Source organism: Phlebotomus papatasi, chromosome 3 (genome assembly GCF_024763615.1).
Source record: "Phlebotomus papatasi isolate M1 chromosome 3, Ppap_2.1, whole genome shotgun sequence".
Lineage (NCBI taxonomy): Eukaryota > Metazoa > Arthropoda > Insecta > Diptera > Psychodidae > Phlebotomus > Phlebotomus papatasi.
Window position 1 is genome coordinate 12,661,924 of NC_077224.1, and position 14,581 is coordinate 12,676,504.

Here is a 14,581-nt window from a genome sequence, read left to right on the forward strand (position 1 = left end):
TCTGGATTATGTAAAAACTAAAAATTCATGGAAATTTGAGGAACAAAAAAGGTGGCCGGAATTTCAAGCTGGCCGGAATTTCAAGCTGGCCGGAATTTCAAGCTGGCCGGAATTTGGCACACTTACCATACATCTTTTTGACAAACTTAACGAGAAACAAACCGTTTTTCTGAGTACTTCAAAGTGTTCATGACCCTGGTCAAATAAGTCTCGAAAAGTAATGATATTACACATGCTACTGTGTTATTTTTAACATATATCGTGGTAATTCTTATCGTAAAACGTGGTAAATATAAACCACGTAGTCTATGTTACATTTTTTGGATTTGCATAAAGAATTAGGTGACTTTTACAACCTTTTATCTTGATTATCAGTCAATATACACGGAAAAAAAATCCGTAAAATTATTTGTATAAATGTTTTTGCATTTCTCCTCTGAAAAAATAACAGGAAATTTTGTCAAAAGGACATTCTCCCATATAGACTATTGAAAAGTTTTGTTAATTCGGCAGCCAACTGCTTCTTGTGATAAGTTTGTAAAATGTGACAAAAAGTCTCATCAAATTGATGCACAACATCAACACACAACTCTACCTTTTGACAAAATTTCATAAATTGTTCATAAATTGAATAACCAATAAAAAAGTTTGTAAAAGTTTGTACTTCTTCACAGACATAGTTCGTAACAAAACTTTACGAACAAATGACAAAATTGTACAAACATTTTCTGGTTATTTACAAATATTTGCATACAAATATTCCAAAAAGAACAAAAAATATGTTCGTTGAGCGACCATGTTACGAACAATGTTTGTGAAGAAAAGTATAAATACTTACGAACTTTTCAATAGATTTTACGATTTATGAGCATTTTGTAAGTCCCCAGTAGGAATTCACAAACAATTACGAACAATTTTTACAGAAATATTTTTTCCTGTGTGGATTTTTGTACTAAGTGTGGTAATAATGACCACATTTTGACCCTGATTCTTCTTCAAGTTATTAATATTAATCGTATCAGGATATATTTTGTACAATGTAATCATGCTGCATAGTCGTATATTCCGTGTTAGAAGAATGTGCTAAGTCCATTGTAGAGTTTTTTGGGCAAAGGCGGTGCATTATGTAACTTTTCATCAGAGTAAAAATGTATTTTCCCGACATTCAGTTGCTTGCACCGGGCGGGACTCAAACTCACAACTTTGAGAGTCGAGTCAGAGATCTCATCCGCCCAAAATCCAACGGTCCTGCATATTGCGCCACTGAGATCCCTATTCATCTTCAAGTTGTGATAACTATTCAATTTGATTTCCTGATAATTTGATAATTAGAACCGATAATTTTTAAGGGATTTTGCTCGATTTAGATTCTCTTATCATATTTTGTTGAAGATTATTACCACATTTTACCTTGATCAACTGTCAACTTCCAGTTTTTGAAGTACAAAATTGGTAAATATTACCACAAATTACCCACATCTGCTGCATATTTGAAGTTTTAGAATTTTTCGTGGTAATTATTAAAATACCTTGGTCATTTGTCAAATTAAAAATGTCAATACAAATTGTGGTCATTATTACCACATTTTGACTTGATCTTCTGTAAAATTTAATTGTCTAAAGTACAAAATTGGTAAATTTTACCACCCATATGTGAAGCATACTTAAGGGTTTTGATATAGTTGGAGTTGTCAATACAAATTGTGGTGAATATAACCACATTTTGACTAGATTAGCTATAATCCTTATGTTTTTGAAGTACAAAATTGATAAATATTACCACGCATTATCTATATCTGCAGTATCTTAGATCTTCCCATGAGCATTTGTCAAATTGTAAGTACTTTGTATTTGTGTAAGTACGAATTGTCGTAAATATTACCATATTTTGACTTGATCCGCTGTCAACTTTGGGTTTTTAGGGAAATATTACTACCAAGCGACGTAGATCTACCGCACTCAGAATTCTTATCTCGTAAAACTTTCCATGGTTAGATTTAAACATTTTTTTCTAATTTTTGATATTAAATAAATTTATACTACTTGGGTACACAGACCTTTGAGGTATTTTCAGCACGTTATAACATTAGAATCGTAATATCTACCACAGAATGATATAATTTTTCAATTTGCTTTTAAAATTATCTAACAAAGCCACAAAGTATAATAATTATACAGAGATAATTTGTTTAATAAGTTTTTTTTGACATGCAAAGCATAACAAATAAAATTAGAAACCCTTCTTTTCAGAGTTAGATTTAACCCAGTTGGGAAATTGACGCTAAAGAATTTGACCTCTTGAAGGCAGAAAAGAAAATGTTAAAATTAACCTTGCGACATTGTTCAAGTGAAAAAAAAAGTTACCAGTTGATGAGGATAGTGTAGATATTTTGCCATTTAGTTAAAGTTACAAAAGTAAAATCAGTAAAAAGAATACTCCTCAATGCATAGGGCAGGTGATGACAACAAAAGCATTAATTGTAAAGTAATCAACTGCACCAATTTCACCTGCAACTTGCCATTGGAGCTACAAATACCATCATTTTAGACATTAATAACTCATTAAAATGCATAAATATGGAAAATGTCTTTGTAAATAAGTTTCATTTAATCTTTCTCTTTTTTTTTTTAATATAATTGAGTGGAAAAGAATGTGTATTAAAATGAATGTAAGAAAAAAAGTATATGTATACACTTAACTGGTCTTTTAATGCAACTCCAGTGTCTTTGGCAGCTGAAATGAGATTTTATTTGTAGTTTAGTCAGATGGAACGTGACAAGGTCGCTGTCTCAAAAGTGACCAAATCCAATCCAACTCAAGAGTTACCTCATGGCTGAAGAGCTATCCATTGGGTGATGTTGTTTTAAATGGCGAAATTCACCAACTGAAACACTTCGAAAAATAACTCAACGCAATCCATCCATCTCGTGGGTGGAAAGAAAAGTCTCCTCTTTCACAAAAGGTCGTGGTTTTCTTTTGGAAATTTTAATGGTATATGCTTTGTTTGTGTTGCTGAACGTTTTTAACTTCTCCTGGTTGAACGGTTGAACTTTGTGCATTGTATATAGTCTTTTGATTTAGAGTTACATTTTTAACATACCGCTGATACCTTTCCTCCACTCAGTTGCTAATATTTCGGAATAAGTTTCTAAAGCTAAATTCTTGACTTAGAGAGCAAACGGTTGGAGATATCAGTCATGGTACTTCAATGACCCCTCAGGTAACTTTATTCAAACAGGTTTGACCATTGCTTTTAATTTTATATTTGAGTTTTCTAAGGTCTGTGAAAGTTTAGAAATTTATATTTTTAAAATTATTAAATTTTTTTCCCTATTTGACTAAATAAACTAAATAAGAGTTTTTTTTTAAAGTCGCTGTAATTAAAATTAACTTTCACTTGAAAATATCAGTCGAAAGAAGGTATTATTTAAGAATATAATATTTCTCTGTAAATTTTTGATATTTTTGTTTTCTTTTTTTTAATTTTTTATTTATCGTTTTAATAATAATTTTTTTTATTATTGGTATTTTCCGACGGATGATTCAATTTTTTTTGGCAATTTTGAAATTGTCCAAAAAACGACCTTGTACATATAAAACATAATTATTATTGAAATAAAAAATCCTATATAGCCACTGAAGTAGGTCCATATCCGGACCGAAAGCGCTGGGCAAGATTAAAAAAGGTGTTTTAGTCTTGAAGTGAAGAAAACTCCCACTGGTGATCACCAGAATTTTTATAATCAATTGATTCAAGTCTTATCAATTCCGGTAAAAATGATTCTTCCCAAAGCTTTCGGCTGAGACTCCAAGTCTTCTTCAGAAGTCAAATTTGTTCTCTTCTTGCTTTGTCATAGGTCTCCTTGATTCATAGGGCACATGATCTGGGGCTCTGCACTTGTTTTTTAGCTATTTTTGAAATCTTCATAGTAATTTTTTTCTTCTGTATGTCTTTCTAGTGGTTTCTTTGTGAAACTACTCAGTAGCCTGACTACTGAGGAAGGCTGGGAGTCTGAACCGAAAGCTTTTGGAAAAATCATTTTTTTCTTAGCTGTTCTATCCCCCGACGCTTACCGGAATTGATAAGACTAAAATCTTTTAATTAGGGAAATAAATTACAGAAATAGAAAACAACTCTTTTCAGTATATTGCGTTTCATTCTTATGAGCTTAAACTTTCACTCTGATAAACATAAATTTCAACATAAATTTCATCTCAAATAGAGCACTGGGCGTCCACTAATGGACTTCTCTTGAATCCAAAAAAATCTCAAGCCCTTATTATCTCCAAAAAATCAGTCTGTATCCCTACGTATCCCCTCCTCCTGCACGGAGAAATTATTCCTTTTGCGGATCAGGTTAAAAACCTTGGTATTGTTTTTAACAACACATTATCTTGGTCTGATCATGCAACCTCAATTTGTCGAAAAATCAATTACTCCCTATACACCCTCCGACGTTACCGGGACATCACACCCTACGACACAACACACGCCTACTCCTCTCACATATATCATATTTTCTTATGGAGCTGAGCTCTTTTTCCTTGCAGATAGTGATACGATCAACAGGTTAAAAGTAGCTTTCAACAACTGCGTAAGGTATATCTGCTCGCTTGGTCCCCGTGATCACATTACTCCTCATAGGGACGTGTTTGTTGGTTGCGATTTACCGTCCTTCCTTCAAATGCGTGCCCTTCTCTTTCTGCATCGCCTGGTGACAGCTGGATGACCTGGTTACCTGGCTTCCCTCTTGACGAGGGGGGGTTCGGCTAGGATTCAGGGATATTTGGTACCTAGGGCGGAGCAAGATCTTTTTTACCGCACTCTTTTTGTAAAAGGAATTGCATTATATAATTCCCTTCCCCGTGAGGCACGTAGCTCTCAACGGGCGATTCAGAAACATTTCCAAACTGGGCTTAACTGATTAGTTTATATATTTTTTCTTTTGCTTTCTTTTTTCTCTTTTTCCTATTATTTATTGTTTTCTTTCCTTTTTCCTTTTTTCTGTTTTTTTTTTTCATTTTTTTAATTCTTTTTTCTCGCCACGCAATTGTAAGAGGGTTGTACCCTATTTGTTGTGGATTTTTGAAATAAATTTAAAAAAAAAAAAAATTAAATAAATTTCAGCTTCAGAGCCTTTGTCGTACAAAAATGTTGAAAATGTTTAAGAATTAGAAATTTAGCATTAAATGCATTATTTTTAATCTAAAAAAAAACACGAATTTTATTATGCTATGCGCAATATGCAAATACCGCAATATACAGACCTTTATTTGCAATGAAAAACCGTTGTTTACATAAACAATTGTTCTTGTTATTGGGTAATAAATGAGTAGATATGCAAATGTTGAACTGTATTGAATATTACAATCAACTTAAAATTGGTCCAAAACCACATGAAGTCTTGCAGAAAAAGCTTTTGTTGCCTGGAAGGCTCTTCAAATTTGATTAAATGCGAATTGAAATATTTTATTAAAAAACTTTTTGCAGATTTTGAAATGAAATAGAGGTAAATTTTTTATGTCAGAGGTTTAAATGATGCATGTAATTTGAATTAAAGAACTTTCATATTTTCTTTTAAATTGAAAAACTAAAAAATAAATTGCTGCAATTGGCGTTACGTATATTTTTTAGCTTAAAGTATTACCTTGCATTCAATGCTAAAGAAAGCTGTGTATATTGGAAGGCCTTTTTTGTGGTTAATATAGCACTTTTTTTAAATTTTATTTGAAAACTTCAAATTTAGCAATACACTGGTAAAAAAAGGGTCACCAATGATCCTTTGAAAGGGTCACTGTTTTGACACCTATTTAACTCCGGAATAAATCAATAAAAACAATGAAAAAGTAATCTGTGGTGTTCACTCAGATGAGAAAAATATGATACAAAATTTCAAAAGATTCAAGTGAACCTTTCTAAGAATCAAATATGATCAATTTTTTGTTGAAAAGGGTCAATTTGACCCTTTTATTTTTGCAAGTGTAATTTTGTTAATAAAATGTACGAAATTTCGGCATAGTTGGTAAAAGTAACCCAAAGTCTAAAGTTTAAAATGTAACTATTTTTTATGACTATTGAATTTTCTTCTTACTTCTCTTCCAGAAGTATTGGTTGAAAAATAGTCTATGATTTTTGTTTAATTAAAATCAATTCCTAAAATATTTTAAAATATATAAATATATAGACAATGCTTTGGGTAATACTCCGGACAATTTGAGTGGAATTTCGGCCACCGTGTTTCTTACCACTTTTTGAACTTTTTGCAAAACAATGGATAGAAAGTTTTAAAACATCATATAGAAACAGTTTAATTTTTGTTTTAAGACATTTATATGACCAACAAAGCCATGAGATCTACCGTGTATTTATCCTGCAAAGTTGATCTTGAATCTCCAAATTTCCACGGAGATTCCTATAGTGACTTGCCTTTCCTGAACTTTTCCAATCCCTTTTTCACATAATTTTTTTCATAAAGGCAATGCTTTTCTTTCTTCAGGCATTTTACAACGTAGAAATTAAAAAATGAACAATATTAAATGAAAATTTTGGGGAAGTAAAAGATGTGGCCGAAATACTAAATATGATTTCACAGAGAGATTCTTGTAAAATGTATAGACAAAATACGTGATCTAATCTAGTAATTTCACTTGTAATCTAAAGAACGTTTCACTATTAACTTAAACCAAAAGAATATTTAATGAACACTAATCAATTTTAATGAAAATCCTAGAAGGTTAAAACTTTAATACTAATAAATGTACTTGCTTTGCCGAAGTTACACTCAAAGTGGTCGAAATTTAAAGCTGGCCTAAATTTCGCACAGTTCTCTTATTCAATTTTTACTATTTAGTGAGTGAAAAAGTGTCCATCGATATTCCCTAAATTATTTTGAAGTGTTTGAAAATTAGGATCATGCATATATGTTTTTATAAAATGAAGATATTTATATTTATTTATAATAATAATTATAATAATTATTTGAAGCTCGTTTTTTTATTTCACTTCAATTTCCAAATATTCTTGATTAATGTCTTGTTTTTGATGTCACATTTTCAGGTTATTATAATTAAGTTCATTGTGATACTTTCTTGAAAGCCCGTAAATTTGATTTTTTTTGGAGCTAAGTACCTTTCAGGAATAGGTTATAGGCTTTTATGAATAGTTCAAAAATAGTTTGCCATTTTGGTCAGAATTGCAATTTACCTTTGAAAATATGTTACATTTAGTCTTGAAAGTATATAATTTTGCTATGATTTATAAAACACCACAATTTTAATCTTTAATATTAGATAAATTGTAAAGATGATTAAAATTTTGTAGATGAATCCTTGGAGTTAAATATACTGAAAATACTCTAATACAAATTTTACTACAGGATTCATTCTAGAAGTACTTGAAATTTCAAGTTAAATATTGATAAATTTAGAATTTTTTAAAATTAAAATTGCATAAAGTAATTTTGATATATTAAGGAACCTATAGATCCTTAAAGGATGAGATTCACTTTGATATTACTTAAGGACATAGAAAATATATTGAGACTAGTACCATCTCTTTGGTTCCTATAGTAAGGTTAATAACATTCTCCATCCTTGGGCATTGCAATCATTTATCAGTACTTAATATTCTATTATAATAGTTTAGTCTTTACGGATCCTATCTACATTCTGAGAAGAAAGATGAAGGTTTTTGGCGTTTTATGTCTAAATTTTATGACTTGTCTCATGATAGCTCCCTCATAGGATGTATCGAGATTCGCTGTAATTTTTTGATAATAAAGTCCCTATACCATTAATATGAATTTGAAGAGGGCTTTAATGATTTGAACATTTTCTCAAATATCTTTGAATGCCATGTATCTATGTTCATCTTTGAACAGTCTTGGTTTATACGGGCTTCAGACCTAAGGCTTAGCAATATGGCTTAACTGCTTTAATTTCAGTCAAGAGTTATTGAATAAATTTAACTTAGGATTAGATTATTTAGGGCAAATGATCTATAGATTCTGAAAAACCAAAAAAAGATTGATTACTATTTAGGATTTTGATACCTTCGGAAACTGGGCTGAACCTCTAGACTGAAGACCGCTTTATGCAATGATTAGAATGAAGGAGTAGCCCTATTTAACATAGATTATGTCTTATTCTAAGTCAAAAATAATGTTTATTGCTTGAAAAGACGACATAAAAAATTTAGACAAAGCTTTTCTAACCGAATTATTCAATATTTTTCAAAAATATATTTTGCAATGTTTTTTCCGTCTGATAGTGATCTGTTATTTCTGTTTATTAAATGAGTTAATTGACTAAACCTCAGTTCTGATTTTATTGTGGAAGAGCAGATGTCTTTAAAGCAAGTAAACCTAGTAAAAGTTTGTCCTCAGATATATAACAAATATAAAATACCTTTGAAAAGTTCGATATCACTGTAATACTCTGTAATTACTGTGAAATATGCGAAAAAATCGTATAACAATGTAACCCCACCTCCCCCTACTAACAGAAAACTTTGTCATACGCTTTATGAATAACCCCTTAATTTCTATTCAAAATCATCCAATAGCTAACACTCTTAAGATATTTATCACGTTTACCACAAAATGTAGTAAGGCTGTTTTTCTGTTCTTCTTCTTACAGGCCAGCAGCAGTTCTGGCAACGTGGCTAAAGTCGGCAAAGGCAAAGTGGTTGAAGGAGATGTGGCTATTCTGGACCGTGATAAAACTGCCCTTGATATTCCCAGCCAGCTCTTCTCCAACTCTCTCAGCACAGCCACCAGCATCGCCAAAGCTACGGGCAGTTTCATCATGGTGAGTGCCGTTACTATTCAAAATTCCCACCAGAAAGCTTCCCAAAAGCTTTGCATATTCACCACTTTTCCCGCCAAATAATTGCGTGCTTTTGGGCTGTTTGCAGAATTCAGCAAAACGCTTTTCGGTACTCGTGGACTTGTTCAGGCCCCTGCTGGGAAAAGCTCTCGTGGTGAAAGGTGTTCCACTGCCGCCACCTAACGCCACTCTTGTGCTTTCCGAAAGCCCATAGTGGTGCAGCACTTTGGAGCTTTTTGTACTTTGCAGCAAAATGCAACGGGTTGACTGACTCACTGGCGAATGGAGTTTCTGCAATGTGGATTTTTTGTTTTTTTAGTTAGGAATTTTTGCAAAAACCAGGCCCTCAAGGTCAAGAAAATGTTTCACTTTTACTCTTATTCACGAGATCAACCAGTTTTGCTGCCCGCTCAATTGACCTCAATAACTTATTTATGCATAAAGCCATTTAAATTCGAATTTTCGTTTTAACTGTTGTGCAAGATATTGTCCCCCTCGAAATAAAGCACAGAGACACAATTTTTTTTTACGATTCGTTGTGGTCTTTTACCTCGTAGATTCGCATTTTCAATACCTCTTTATGAAGTCATCAAGTGTCTCAACTCCGGAGGTAATTGTCCCCCAAAATGTGTGAGTTGATTGTGAAGGAAAAATAAAGTGATATTTTGTTTAGAGTGGAGATGAAAGCTTTTTCTTTTTTTTGCTGGTATTTCGACTAACATTTCTGCTCTATAATAGACGTTTTCAATCTTTTAAATATAGTTTTATTAGAGAAAGATTGAAATGGAACCTCTGATTTCTTATCGACATAAAAAAGTAAATAAGCTACTTGGTACACTTGGAATCTTACTGGACTTTTAGGTTTTTGTCTGCTTAAGTATTTAGAATCGTTTAATATCTCACTTATTTTTCTTTTATTTTATAAAAAATAAACTTTACTTTTCTAATTTTTATTCATTTTTTTCAAGATTTTTATTGAGTTATATAAAATAGTTTTATCCATTTTTGTTTACAAATGAAACATGATGTCCCGCAACCACTGATGTTTAGTATTTCTCAGCTTTTTATTTTGAATGTTAGGGTGGAGTAACCTCTTATCGCCACTTTTAGGAAAAATTTAAATAAACTGTATTATAACTTTCGACTCCTTATTATCAGATAACTCAAATTTGCCACAAAGTTACTTTGATATATTTGGCTCTACATTCGTCAAAACAAAAGTCCTACAATTTAACGCAGGGGTACCTAAAAAACTGATTCTTTTTAAGAATGCAAAAATAACCAATTTGTCGCCACTTTTTACCGTTTTTCGCTAGTTCTGTAACCACTTCTCGCCACCCACTTGGAAAAGTTCAAACTCTATTATTTTAGGCAATATTATGCAAAGAATACATTCAGCATTTCTTTTTCTTCATGACCATCTTATTATTATTCACATTGTTGGGAAAAATCTTTTATTCCTCCAATTTTTCTCCTACATCCCTTCACTCCGTGTTATTCCTATTTTTCCTCTTCTATTCCCTCCGTTCCTTCCTTCCTTCAGGTCCCACGTTCGGGGCAAGGACTATGTCCCACACTCCCCTGTGTTCTCCGGTGAGAACACTCCCACGGAGGTTGAGATGGGAATTTGGGAGAGGTGGATGTGGCAGAGGTTACTCCGGAAAGCTCAGCACTGGGCTTGGTGTTCTTGGGGGCTCCCGGTGGCTTCAGTGGCTTCAATGCTTGGTGGTGATGATGGTGTTGCTGCTGGGGATTGGGCTGGTGGAGATGGGCGAGGTGATTGATGTTGCCTCCTCGGCGGTCAGTGGTGAAAGAGGCCGATTGGCGCTCTTTTTCTTATCAGCTGCTACTGATTTTTCTACCTCCTCTCCTCGTCGCTAGCGCCCTCGTCGCCTCAGCAGGGCAACACACTCCACAGTTTTAAATTTAAATATGTTGCGCTCGCAACAACATTAAATGATTTTTCTTCACTTTTATTTGAGAAATCAAATTATTAGATTATTGCAGAAAGTAAACAAAGTAGATTTGACAACTGAGAATCTATAAATTGAAGTTAACGTCGCCTATTGAAAAGCAATGGCGGCAGGTGGTGAATCAATTTTAGAATATTACCACTTTCCGCCATGGGTCATTTTTACATAAGAATAATATAAAAGGAAACATTAACTAACTAAATACAAATTTTATGTATTCGACGAATGTCATTAATTGTTCAATAGACAAATTATTTATTCAAAATCGTAGATTTTGTTCGATAAAAGTATCATGACACTTACTATATTTGGTAAGAAATATTTGATTCGATGCACTTGCTTAAAATATTCTTCTAAAAAAGCTGCTCAAGTATTTAAATTCAAAACAAAAAATTAATGTTTTTTGACTCTATAAGTAACACCAGTAGAGTTATAAATAATTTTACGGCTAATTTATTTCACAAATAATGGAAAAATTGCGATTTCAATTTAAGTGGCGAAAAGTGGTGATTCCACCCTACTGTTTTTAACAAGATTGCTATTAAGATTAATACTGACTTTGTCTGTAAATATTTCAGCAAAGAAAAGCATATAAAACCAAGGATTTGAAATAATTATTATTTTAAGCTAAAATTCTTTCTAAGATAAAACAGATTTATCATGTTTCGTGTTTTTTTTTAAATTTATTCTTATTTTTGTATTTTATGTAGTACTTCTGATATTTTCTTCTTTTTTTAGTTAAAAAACAGAAAAAATTAAAAATGTTGAAAATTTCTTTAGAAAGAAAAAGTTCAGAAAGTAATAACAATATTAGGGATTGTTAATTTGACAAAAATAGAATTTTTAAAATGATCAAACAAGGTTATTTTCTTATTTTGATATTTTTGTTTGATCAAAAATGCTATTCCATAAATGTGTAATTTTCTTAAAGTTTTTGTTCTTATTTTTGTATTTTATTCGGAGGTAAACAGGTCTACCAATCACAGTACATTTTGGGTGTCGGCCAGTGGAATCATAGAGGCTGATCGCGCGATTAACGCAATCCTGGAAACTTATTGCGTGATCAGTGCAATCCTTTTGAGCCTGATAGATTAGAATCGAACTGATCAGGGGATAATGCACCAGGATTGTGTCGATCGCGTGATGAGTCTCTATGAACATAGTTCTCGCAGTGATCGCGCAATCAGGCCCCAGAATCGAACTGATCTCATAATCTGGTTACAGGATTGCAATGACCATGCGATCAGGCTCCAGGATCGTACTGGTCGAACTGATCGTTCAATCAGGTAATCATGAACACTGATTGGCACGATCAGCGTGGTCAATGCAATCATGAAGACTGATCGCTCGATTAGTACGGTCATGAACGCTAATTGTGTGATCAGTGTGGTTCAGGACCTCGATTGAGCGATCAGTTCGATCATAAAGTCTGATCGGAGCAATCAGCTCAGTGCGATTCTAGATCCTCATTGCGCGATCAATGTGATCCTGGATCCTGATTGCGCAGTCAGTGCGATCATGAAGATTTATTGGCACGATCAGCATGACCAATGCAATCATGAAGACTGATCGCCCGATTATTGCGTTCCTGGACCCTGATTGAGCGATCAGTTAGGCTCTGAACTGGATCTCAATTGCATGATCAGTACGATCATGAAGTCTGATCGCAGCATCACCGCGATCATGGGGACTGATCGGGGCGATCTGCCACTCGCTAACCAGACTTATTTACCCCCTGTATTTGATACTTTCTGTCAAATTTGTCTTCGTCTGATCTTCAAATTTTAATATATTTAATTTCGATTATATTTTTATATATTTTTTCCATAATTTCTATATATCGATTGACATTTTTATGCTCTTATTTTTTTCACGAATATAGAATCTGTTTAAAAAACTTTTTAAAGCTTTATTGCAAAACATTCGGTTGTCATTTGATTACCACATTTCTTTATTTTAGAATTATCAGTCATTAATGCTGGTGACTAATTTAGTTGATAATTAGATAATAAAGTTCATAAAAATATTATTTCTCAATATAAAAGTTCAAGAGTTGCAAACATTTGTAAAGTCTATAAATATTTTGAAATGCTTTTTATAGTTTTGCCATCATGTGTCAATAAGAAAATTTAGATCAGATAATATAGATTTCAGATGAATATAAGAAGATAATTAAATCATTTTATTTATCGATGCATTTGAAATATACGACGACATATCTTCCTAACCTTTCTGTAACCTCTTTTGCATGGAATATTATCGCCAGAAGCGATGGCATTAGCTGTTTGAAGGACATGTTGCTGCAACCAGATACTGAAAATAAAACAATAATTTTGTCGATTTTATGATAGTGATAGTGATATCGTACCTGGAACGATGTTCCACGGGGATCATGTCGGTATCATCATGGATTTCCTCATTGAATGATACAGATGCAGGTTTTCCTACTACAAAATCCACAACTGAAGATATGCAGAGAATTCTGATAAGAACTGAATTGAATTTCATGGTCTTGCCTTTACTATTCATAGCTAACTGACGATTGAATATTTTGTGCTTGTTCTTAAACAGAAAAATTATTTTACTATTTCTTTATCAAGAAGGAAGTACTAAACTGAAAGTTGCCAGATAATCAAGAATCTTTTTAATGAGTTTATTCATTATTCAAGCACTTTATGTGATATACAATATGTTATGGAGAATTAAATGACTCAAATAGCAGTTTATCTAAATTATGACAAATAATTCAGTGCTAAAACATTATTATTTTGCTATTTATTATGGCTCTGATGCCATCTCTCCTAATATGTTATTTTGATCATGGAATAATTTTATACGGAAAGGGCAAGTAGAGCATGTGAATTAAAATTACTTAAAAATATTTCTTTTGGAAATTGATACAAAACAAAAGTTTTAGTATATAGGGAAGGTAGGGACAGTGTCCGATAGCTGAAGTTTATTGTAAGACTGTTTTGTAAAACACTTAAATAATTAAGTCAAGCTAGTTTCTTTTGGGTATTAACTATTTTGAAAATAAACAGCTCATTTCCCATATTAATTAATTAAATCTTAATTTATTGTTTTGAAAGTTGTGCATGCCTAAACAGCCCTACCTTCCACTATGACATATACATCATGAGATGCAGCTTTCTGTCTATTAAACTACAATAATACGTCAATAATCAATTTTATAATGTTCATATGACATTTCGAGCAATCATTGATCATGCTATAACATAGTCATAGAGATATGGGAAATATTTGATGAACTATGAAATATTAACACACAGAATTTCATTTGTACATCAGCACTTATTTTAAATAATAAAAGCGGCTTATGTGTTATTCCTATGCAATTATATATGAACATTAAATATATTAAAGCAGTTTAGTTTTGTAGTTCCCTATTAAGAGTATTTAAGTTCTGTCTGAACAGAAGTATAAAATATTGAATTACATTTGAATAATACTTTATGAAGGATAACGCCAGAAATATTAAATTCTTAGCATAATACTTAAATCTGCAATAAAAGATATTCGTTAATACTGTAAATATTTATTACTACAGTTTTTCTTCCAATTTCATTAACATTAAATTTTTGTTGTGAAAGGAATACGAGATACTAAAGTTTTGAATACTTTTACCATTTATGTAAACGTTCCAATTATTAGCAATTGGCTTAATTTTGATAATGCAGATATATTCAAAGGTTATTAATTTATTAAATTTATTACATGTAAAATATTTATTTTATTCATAAGAAACTTTGACTTACAAAAA

At 32.1% G+C, this 14,581-nt stretch overlaps 1 protein-coding gene across 1 annotated transcript in view; it reads right to left on the reverse strand.

Moving 5' to 3' along the window:
* Nucleotides 1-14,581, reverse strand: part of LOC129807774 (protein stunted) — a 351,397-nt gene that overhangs the window by 244,257 nt on the left and 92,559 nt on the right. The gene's annotated exons all lie outside the window — the stretch shown is intronic.